We start from the raw sequence: 8,353 nt of genomic DNA, 5'->3' as shown, positions 1-8,353 counted from the left end.
TGTGTGTGTGTGTGTGCATATGCATGTGAGTGTGTACGTATTTGTGTGAGTGCGTTAGCGTGCGAGTGCATGTTTGTCTGAGGGGGTACGGATAAATGTGAATAAGGAAATGCATGTTTCCTGGTGTGTTCATGTGATTCAATGCTAGTTATAACTTTGTTCAAGTGTGCATTTGCATGTGTGGGTTGTTGTGTGACTCTGCCGGCAGGGTACCTGTAGGTGCAGTCTTTTCAATTTTGCAGGTCTGGGAGAAGAGCAAGTCATCGGTCGTACAGTGTTTCATCAGCACTCAGCACTCAAGTGCATAGACAGAAAGAAGAAACACAAAAAAATGAATAAACCTTGGTGGAAATGTATAGATTAAATACGCATTTAGATGCATAAAGATAATAATAGGTGGTTGAGCGTACCTGTAAAGGTCTCTTTGATGATAATGGAAAAAAGGGAACACAAGCAGTGAGTCATTCCATCTTAGTTTTACTTTGGTTCCTCCAGCTATAAACATGTAAATTGTTTTAAAAATGTTTTTTTATATAGTCCACTATAAACGGGGAGCAGTCAAGCATGCATGGTAACAATATTAGAAACTGATCGCACCAGCAAACTTGTATTTATATCACACTTGGCCTTTGAAGCAAACTGCCGCATCTGTCTGTCCGTCTGCCTGTGCAGTAGTTACAACTTTGGAGTTGTTAAACTTCCGAAAACTACGACCAAAATTCATATGCACATTCCTACTACAGTCCACTTTAACCTGTTCAAATCATTTAAAAAACAACCGGTATAATATTTTTGATTTTTGTGGAGGTGAAGGCAGGCTTTGCCAATAGGAGTTGAGATTTAACGAGGTGAATCTAGAATATTGTGCACAAAACTTTCATATTTTAACAGGTTAAGGTGAAAAAGAAATGCATATGCAGTTTGTTGGACATTTGTTTACCAACATCTACAGTGGGTGAGGCCTGTTCCCTCAGTTAGTTAGAGCATCGTGCTAATAATGCCAAGGTCATGGGTTCAACCCCCATATGAGCCAACGTCCTTAGTTATGTGTCCATCTTGAGCTTCGCCAGAACTGAAATGTTGCAATGGTGCAACTAGAACATACTGATTGTAGCAGGCTGTGGTTGTCCTTCATTGGTCTCAAGTATCAATTGGTTTATGATTTTATCTTTTTTAATTTTTTTTTTAAGGAAAATGTGCCTTGTTTTATACCACATGTAACTCCAATGTTGTTTTTGTGTATACACATGCAAATAATTCACTATAACCATGTTCATGTTAAATGGAGTTGAATTTACCTATGCAGCTCTCTCTTACTTGCTGGGCATGTAAATGTGTTACTTGATGTAAAATAGTAATGACCAGAGTTCAATTACTTTTCAGGAATGATTTCCTATGCAGCAGTTTGGATATGAAGAGTGCAGAAGAGAGGAGATGAAAGTATGCGTGCGGGGTGAACGGAAGGAGTACGAGAGGAAGCCAGAAGGTGAAAGGTAGGAGAGGGCTTATATAACAGGAAGTTAAGGAAGGGGTGAAGCCACACAGCGAGGATAACCGTAGACACATCAGAGACATGCACAATAAGAGAATAATGAAATTGCTTATGTTAACTTAAAATCAACATTAGCTGTGATCAAGAATTTCGCAATCAAACAATCAGTACATATTTCCCAATCCTAAATAATAAAGCTAAATAGCAGCTATATTCCAATTATCTTTCTCTTCTGGGAGAGAATATAAAACAATGCCATGCTGTCCCATCTCCAGGCTTTCTATATATTTGTGTCTCAATCAGAATTCCTCTTCTTTCTGTACCGCATCATAAATCTTTCAACATTTCCACCTTATTTCGTCCATCCTGCATGCCACTCCACTTTTATTTGACAAACCTCAAATATCAGTGAGACATTTACCCACAGCAAGACACACACACATGCACGCACGCACGCACACACACGCACACACACAGGGTAGCAGCTGTCAAAAACAACACATCTTTCTTCATAAATGTTTGCCTCATTCTTTGCCAACAGGGCTTTATTCGACTGTTTCCCCTTTCTCAAGCATATGATGCAAACTCCTCTCATGAAGCTCAGAAAGTGGGAGGGCATATTTTTGAAGGTTTTCTTGGTTTAAAAAAAGGTTAAATAGATTAATTATTTAATCAAAACAAATCACACAAGACATTAAAAAGTCTACACGTATGACATTTCAAAAACTTTCATGCCAACCGAACCAACCACTTTTCTACAGCTTAAGTCAACATATGCGTTTGATTTATCTTGCCACTTCCCAGCTATTGATAGATAAAAAAAAAATCAATCACTTGAAGAATTGCTTTGCTACTTTGCAAAAAATCCCTGCTGTCCATTTGCTCTGTTGTAGGGAGATGTATTCACTGTAAGGACTCACACACTGCTCTTACAGGGAACATTAGCACCGACAATTGCCCGTCACGATGCCAGCCATGTCAGCTCGTCAGCACAACACAGAAAAGAGACACTAATCGGTGCTTGGAAGACATGAGCTTAACACCTCATTGAGATCTGGATCTTTTTCGTTTAACCTTATGTCACATTGTGATTGGATTTGGCTTTCAGCACTGGGTCATATCAGAAAAAAAAAGAAACCACCACCTCATATTTAAAAATATTTAATTATAATACTAAACATATTTAATATATAATATATTTAATATATATAATATTATATACAATATATACATAAATATAATAAATAATATTTGATATAATATTTAAATTTTTCCAATCATATTTACAAAACTGCATTCCTGCTTTCCTATCATTCTTAGAGAATTGTTTTCTGCATGCACAAGGAAGTGTTTTAAATTGTCAAATTTCACCAGTGGGTCATATAAAAAAAAAAAAGAAACCAGCACCTCACATTTCCGGAAAATATTTTTTCTAATCATATTTACAAAACTGCATTCCTGCTTTCCTCATAATCCTTAGAGATTTTATTTCTGCATGCAGAAGAACTGTCTTAAATCATCAAATGTCAGATGCACAAAATGTGACCAAAATACTCTGTTTCTCATTTGTATTCGACATGCAAGGTGTATCATAAAGGTTTAAGGACTGGTGCCAAAGATATATTTCAGCCCCAATTAAAAACTATGAGGTAACCCTTCAATACGGGCCAGATGATCAGCCAACATGGTGACAGAGATCCTGAGACATTTGCTTTGTTCAGAGAACAAAATGACCTGAGCGTCTGACAGTTCTTTCCAGAAAAAGAACGCCGCTCTACTGCGGCAAAATCCCTCCTCACCTGACCTGAATTTTAGTGATTCCCCCCCACCCCCTTTTTTCCAAGCTCAAGAGGCTCATCAAGGGAACCTGTTTTGAAGATGTGCTTGACATAAAGATGGCCATGATCATGGAGCTGAGAAGGATCCTGGAAGAATCCTTTCAGGAGTAGCTACATAAGGGAGTACAGAGAAGGCTAGAAAGAGTGCGGTTAGAGTCCACAGGGCTTATTTCGAAGAGGAAAAGTAGTACATACGTACTTTAGATCAGAAATATATCTCTCGTGACACCGGTCGTCAAACTTTTCAGACATCGCTGGTACAACAAATGCTTTGCTTTACCAGACACATTAACGAAGGCAGAATTGAAAAGGGAAAAATCTCATTTGCAAGTAAAAAGAGACACTTAGTTAGGCTGCCATGTACTCACTGTGACACCATTGCTGTATATTAAATTTGTCAAGCTAATCAAGCAACTCATTTGATGAGCTTCCGCCTGCCTGACTTCCCTTTAAGCAATGTGTTTAGGCTGCAATTACAATGCCATGTTGATCCATTTATTGAATGTGCTAGTCTATGCATATGGATGTGTATGATTGCATGAAAGGCTGTGATGTGACTGTGGGCAGACTTGGTAGTCTTCTGAATAAATGCTTCTTTTAAATACAGATCAAATTGGCTTTGCTGTGTTAAAAAAAAGAAAGAAAATAAAGGCAAAACCTTGCAGCGACGATTCCTTACGGTATGTTTCCAAGACATAAAAAATAAAAACGCCATTTTAGTTTTCTATAATATTGTTTGTGATTTCCTAACATTGCAAACCGTATGGATCGTTTAGGCCGCAGACTGACTTGTCTCTGTGGTGATGGTTTTACACAGAAAACATCAATAGGGTTTTGTCCTTTTATGCTTGTGACCAGCACCAATTCTCACACAGTGCTAAAATGACCCAGACGCAGTGAAGTGCTGAGTTGATTGGAGTTTTGTCACAGGTTATATGGCTTCTCGTGACTGGCTCTGAGTCAGCCATCCAGATGAGCTCTAAACATTGTGTTGCTTAATAGACAATGTGTTGCAATAATTTATGGTGACATTTCCTAAATGTTTACACGAGCAGACAGGTTGTACGAGCTGCCTCTCATATTGGCTGCGCTGCGCTGGCACTTCTTTGCACTCTGGTTTACATCTGCCTTTGGAAAGATGTGATATTTAAAGATAAAATATCAACCAGTGAAATTTATCTCGGGTTTCAGATCACACATACTGAATTTATCTGCATGCATATACGGTACTACTCCCACAATGTTTAAATTGGACTGTGTGGCAATTCATGGCATTAGATAGATGCAATCAAAGTTGTGTCTTAGTACTTATGCATCTGTCAGCTTCTATGGGCGCACAACTTGTCATGCTTTGACAGTTTCAATACTTATACCCCTGTTTGGCAATTGCGATCAAGAAGAAGAAATAAATGTGACGGAGGACTACTGCAACCTAAGGCGCTGTTGCTTAGAGGGAAATTCAATTAAAACCAAATAAATTATTGTGACTACGAAACAACCATAATTATAGAAATGATGCCTGTTAAGGATGCCCGTTCTCAAAGATGCTGCGAAACTACAAATACCGTTTGTACTACACAGATAACAAGACATAGAGCAGCATTCAAAACGACAAACAAAATCAGAAGTGGCTCTGAAGACATGACATTACTGCATGACCTTTCTCCATCAGACAGTGAAATGGACAATAAGATAAGACAGCACTTGAATATTAATCATGTTATTACTTCTACAATCTGATAATGAACTAGTGTGGCTATTATAAAGGTTATCTTTCATGCGAATTGACTCTGATGTCACATCCATCATTGTCGGTGAACATATTGCAGCAATAGTTGAGAGGGAGTGATTGTTTTGTAAGACTCAGGCTAAAATGTCATGTCCCTATGACCTTTTTCTCCCTTTCTATGTGTATTAAGAACCACTCGCACAGAAGAAAATCATCCAAACGTTTAATATGGTGGTTTAACTGGTAAATATCCACACATGGAATTTATCCAGTAGCACCTGTGGCTGATCTGTTCACTTTTGAGCTGCTTCAATGAAGCAAGGTTAACTGACATAATGAAAGGAGTGATTAAACATATTAGTGAAATAATAAGATCTAAAAAGGGATACGGCTCGAAGCAAAAGTCATTTCACTCACAAGAAACAATAGAGGAGTGGGAAGTGCCCGGAAAATGGAAAACTAGTTTGAAAAAAAACATGTATTTGACTGATGGGAATAACAGCCAGGTAGACTTTGAAAGATGTGACCCAGCAGATACCTCCACATCAAGGCCTCAGGGGAGCTTGAGAGACTGGCACAACTTCACTAATGATGGGTGAAATGTTTTATCTTTTTGCACATCCCACATTACAAACACTGTCTCTCCCTATCGGTCTTATCACTTTTCCTTATTTCCATCCCTGTCCCCTCATGGTCTGTGTTGTCACATTCCTCCTCTCACATTCTGTCCTCCTGCTCTTGTAGTGCCCCCTTATGCCTCGTGTGGCCTTCCAAGCTGTCATGTTTCATGTGGCGGTCTTGGTGCTGACTTAATGATCCAAAACTGTAGATAGAAAAGAATGATGTGTTCGATCCCACATCATCACCCAGCGAGAAGAGGGACTTCTATGTTTGATATAACATTCTGTATGCATGAATAGAGATTACTGACAGCTTTACTGGATGATGTATAGCGAAGCAACAAGAGCGTGAAGAAAACACAAGTCCACCAAAGATGTCACCTGCAAAAGTGAATGAATTGTTATGAAAGAACGAATAAAGATCAATTTTCAGCTACAGAGCTTCTTTTGAATTCAGTAATAGAAATATACAATAATCTGAGGATACTTGACAGAGATATAACAGGAAAACCAAGGGCTTAAAATTTATGTTTTTGTTGGTTACGTTGGCTTTGAATACGTGTCTGCGATTCAGATCGTACGAAATCAACCCATACACCCAGTTTGAATTTTGGCATCTGAGCATATGAAATGGGATTTTTCATTTGTACGGGTGTCGAACACATTTTTTTGTTGTGGGCCACCTCTTAGTTATGGTTTCCTTTAGAGAGCCGTTTCTCTGACAGAGATCATTTTGTGGGCTTGGAAAATTTGTTTTTTTGTTTTTCTTTTCTGGATGTTAAAGATCCAAATGAACAAAAATTCATCATGGCAACCCACGTGATCTTATTCTCTTATTTGCTGTGATGCTAAAAGTTTTGTTGCGTCGGGTGTATAGTGCTGTATAAATAATGAACAACATGAAGCAAAGTTTTCCTTTGTTAAATTAAAGTTAAATCTGCTTTTATAGTGAAGTCATCTCAAATGCATGAAATATAGCTACAATTATTATGTTCATGATATGATCTTGGTGGCACCGGACTATAAAGCCCACCTTCAATAAATGGCCCATTTTAAAAACTTTGTCCTTATATAAGGCGCAGCGGACTATAAGGCGCACCATTAATGCATCATGTCAGATTTTTAATCCAAATACAATCGTTCTCCATCTTATCTTTTTTATTTCAACTTCAGACGCAAGAAATTACTTTATAATCACAAAATAATGATCCATAGTCTTCTCGAGTTGATTCATAGTCTTCAGCGGGCCATTTATGATTGATTTCATGACACAATGCTTCGGGGCAGTTTAAATTTAGCAATTTGGTCCATACAGAAGGCGCACCGGACTATAAGGAGCACTGTCGGCTTTTGAGAAAATTTGAGGTTTTTAGGTGCACCTTATAGTCCGGGAAATACGGTATCTGCATTCTTTCTTAGCCTACTTTTTCACTCACACCTGGTCTCTACGTCACAGTCAAAGTCACAACCACCCCCAACCTGTCAGATTTTGTGTTTGTTACGTTTCTTCTTTGTTGAGTTGTTATATCCTTTGGGATTTAGTGCTTTTGTTTTGATTATTTTCGTCTCCCCTAAAGAGTTATCCTGCCACATATTTGATACACAGTAAAATACTTTTAATATTCCCATCTTATCTCATTTTGATTCTGTTTCCTGAGTTTCCCTCATCATAAAATATGGTCGAGTTAAATTTTGAATTCCAACTGCATAATCTGTTGCTATAAATATATTGATACTTTTTTTAACATAGAATTATTATATATGTCCAAATTTACAGATTCTAGTCCAAAGAAAAACACAAAATTCAACCTCTCTTGCAAACACTGACAGTTTTGAGAGTCTGTCATTCAAATACATAGTCAAGGTTTTCCACATTGCACGAGCACATGGACCAATGGACCTCTTCCCATTTAAAAGAAAAATGTCCTCCATATTTATTTTGCACAAAAGCCTGATGTTGGAAAAAAGTTCTCTTGCTATTCTTCTGATTTTTTCCATTCATTCATCTTGCGTACTGCTCAATCCTCACCAACTTGTTTTGGCTTAGTTGACCTTGTTTTTGTGACATCTTCCTGTCAAATACTGAATCCCCCCAACAAAAGTGATCACTTTCTGAATTCTATTGGTGACGTTGGTGTGTTTGGAAGTTTAAATATCAAACATTTTTCTTTATTACGACTGAATATATCAAACAAAAGTTATTAGAAAGCCCATGTGATGTCCATAAACCATGGAACACGGATTTAATCGATGATAGAGCAGTACGGCGAGTTTAAAAAGTAACCAGTCTTTTTTTTTATTGGCTTTTCTATGACTGTTAAGTAAGGTAGTCTCAGGTTGCCACTGCAGTCATAGATTGGCAACTATTCTCTTTTATACACTATCTCATCTTTCCTCTCATCATTACCTGTCTGAATTTTCATGTGTCCCAGTTCGTATTGTTTTGCCTTCTGCTTTCCTAGAGCAGTTTTTTTGCATTTTAAAATGCAAGCTGAATAAATGGAGCAAATTCATGCCTCTCTGCATCTCTTGCTCCCATTCCCACTTTCTCCATGGGGAGTCTTTTATTATTTATTTCCTCTCTTTTGTCCAGCTGCTCTCTGTTGTCTCATAGTACATATCCTATTCAGACAGAAAAATATAGATACATCTGGTGTTCTTTTTTTTTGCATAA

Source organism: Syngnathus typhle, linkage group LG6 (genome assembly GCF_033458585.1).
Source record: "Syngnathus typhle isolate RoL2023-S1 ecotype Sweden linkage group LG6, RoL_Styp_1.0, whole genome shotgun sequence".
NCBI classification, from domain to species: Eukaryota; Metazoa; Chordata; class Actinopteri; order Syngnathiformes; family Syngnathidae; genus Syngnathus; species Syngnathus typhle.
This window is presented reverse-complemented; position numbering follows the sequence as displayed.